This window comes from Toxorhynchites rutilus, chromosome 1 (genome assembly GCF_029784135.1).
Source record: "Toxorhynchites rutilus septentrionalis strain SRP chromosome 1, ASM2978413v1, whole genome shotgun sequence".
NCBI classification, from domain to species: domain Eukaryota; kingdom Metazoa; phylum Arthropoda; class Insecta; order Diptera; family Culicidae; genus Toxorhynchites; species Toxorhynchites rutilus.
Window position 1 is genome coordinate 120,074,366 of NC_073744.1, and position 3,106 is coordinate 120,077,471.

A 3,106-nucleotide genomic window follows, 5' to 3' on the forward strand; every position below is an offset into this window, starting at 1 on the left:
CTTGGAAAACTTTACTTTATTCATAATATTACTCCTCCACTCCCATTGCCTTGAGAAAGGCATTCAATCCCTCGCCGTCCAGCTCGCTCAGCAATGATGTTCAGTCGGTTTCCCCACGAAAAATGAAAGTTTGCCTCAGCAAGATTCAGTGTTTATACTCTAGGCAAATATTCCCCTTCGTTCTTCTTCTTTTCCTTTGTTCATGGAGACTTTACATCTTGCGATTTCCCTTTCGTTGCTCGTCGATAAGTTGCTCGTTATTGGCAGCTTTGTTTTGTTGTTTGGGAGAGTACACAAACGGACAGAACAAATGTATGGGGAAATGGGAATGCTTCCAATTTTCACACAATACAGACTATGGGATTATAATGTATAGCATATCAAACAAATCTTAGAGAATTTCCGATTCGTTTGGTATGTACATCGCCAAAATCCGTTCGCGGCAAAAATAGTTATTAATGTTTGCTTTATTTCATAAAAACGTGACCTGTTTTCTGATTTGGCACCCTTAATGAAAGTCGTAGTTCTACGTCAAAAAAGGAAAATCTTCAAAAATCACGATTTTTACTCCACTGTCCTTATAGTAGCCAATTTAATTTCACCTTAACATTGAAGTTTTACGGTGATTTGCGGTGTGATAATAATTGTTCAAATTATTCATCATTAAAGACGAAGGGATGAATTTCATTCAACGGAAATATCTTTGTTTGGAAAGGTCCTACAGAAACGTATATAAGTCCTCGAGATGTTTCAAAAAATAGGGAAAAATCGATTTTTTATTTCTTGAAATGAAATATGTAAGCAAATATTCTAATACCTGACAGTTGGAGCTTAACAATGAGTTATATCTGTATGCGTTGATTTTTCACGAAGTTACAGCGTGTCAAAAACCACTTAAAATTTTCGACTTCGCACTAATTTTTTTGTCGAGTGCACATAAAAAAAATTAAAATCACCGTTTTTGAGAAAATTGAGTTTTATGTGTTATTTTCGAAATAAAATAAAAATAAAGCATTTGTTTTCAACAGTGCATACTTTTTTCTCATAGTCGCAATAATAATCTAAAACTTTGCGGAAGATCCCGAATCAATCGAACCAGCCGTCTCTTTTTTTTTTTTTTTGAAAATTTTCAAGCAATTTTTGTTTAGGCCCTTTTCTAACTTAAGGGTAGAGTCAAAATGAAAAACAGATGACGCAAATTGTTCTTTTCGGTCATATAGAATGCGTCGGCAAAATTTGTTCCAATTAAAAAAAAACAAAAAAAAAATTAACTACGAGTTCAGACGGAATCGCTCTATAATATTTTCTTGAATTTTTTCAAATGAATTTCAAATATAGATTAAATTTAACATTGGTATGAGTTATCAATCTCGCAGTCATGATTTTTTTCGTACACAATAATTGTGAAGGCATTTTGGCGAGTACAAACATTTAAAAACAAACCTGGCATACCTGCTGGGCTGTGTTGTTACGCTACCAATAGGTAACATCGATCTACTGTATCTACACTCTATCCAACTTCTATAAGACTGATCTTGCTGCTTTGTGTCATTGTAAACGAACAATGCTTTAATTTATAATCTAGTGTGTAAGTATTGGTGTCTACCATACACTGCATGATTTTCATATGTGTGTGTGCAAGCGCTGAGCGTAAACGAATGTTTTCGTATTTTCAAGTGTCAAGTTTCCATAAGACCAGTTACATTTTCCGTTGTTTTAGTTGTTTCAATAAAATCTGGCAAATGCCGAAGGGAAAAGTCCTCACGGAGAAAGAAGAAAGACAAATCAATGCATTTCACCAAGAAAATGTTGGTATCAGAAAAATTTCTCGTTGGATTGAACGATCCCATCAAGTAGTGCTCAATTATTTGGCGAATACTTAAGGATACGGTGAGAAGGAGAGAGCTCCACGTAAACCGAAGCTCTCTGACAGGGATAGGCGAGAAATAGCTAAAACAGGTTCGAATACCTCAAAATTGCAAGTGCAAATAAAGCAATATTTCAAATACTCAACTGCTCGTGTGACAATCCGTTAAATTTTGGTAAAAAATTCTCACATAAAGAAGGCGTAAAAGGGTAAAACTCATCATCGTACACCATCTCACCTCGGAAGACGTCTGAGTTTTGCCAAAGCTCTCATGAACGAACAGTGGGACATGGTATGTTGTGACAAAAAAAAAATTCCAAAAGAATACATTTTGCTATATACCATAACGAAAGGTTCTTCAATCGTTCGGTTCTCGAGGTTATCTTCACTGACAGAAAAAAGTTCAATTTGGATGGTCCTCATGATTTCAACGGGTACTGGCATGATTTACGGAAGGAGGAACAGTATTTTTCAACCAGGAATGTTGGTGGTGACTCGTGCATGGTTTGGACGGAATTCTGTGCAACCGCAAAGCTCAAGATAGCTTAGCGATAGCTTTCAGATATCGTCACAAAAAATTCACATTCCAGCGAAACAATGCTAGTATTCGTACCATCAAGTAAACTAAGCAATGGATTAAGGACCAAAAACTTAATTTTTTAGACTGGCCGGCTCGCTCTTCAGACTTGAATCCTGTTGAAAATCTTAGGTGGGATCCTTGTACGCAGAATCTACACTGAGGGAAAACGGTACACCAGGTACAAAGCTCGAGGTCGCAATTTCGGAAAAATGGAAAAAAATATCGAGAAATCCGTTCAGCAGAATTTGGTAAATAGTATTCCAACACGAATTTTCAAGGTTATTAGTCGAAATGGCAAGGTTAACAATTATAATGAGCCGATCGTTTTGAATTTTTCATTGATAATACTTATGAATTCTGAAGTGGTCGTTTAGAAGCTGGACAGCTGAAATTATCATATTTAAGCACAATAAATAAACAAACAACTCTTTTGAACGAAACTGACGTGAAATATACTTCATCCTAAGCATTCAACAATGTATGAATGTATCTTGTTGAAATTCTAACTGTTTGTGTTGCAACGAAATAGAATCAGGGTGGTCTTATAGAAGTTGGACAGAGTGTATTTGTAAAAGTTGAACACATACTTGCATTCCTATTTCACCTGAATTATAAGCTATAGTTCTTCACATCAATTCGATATGTTATACCAAAACATG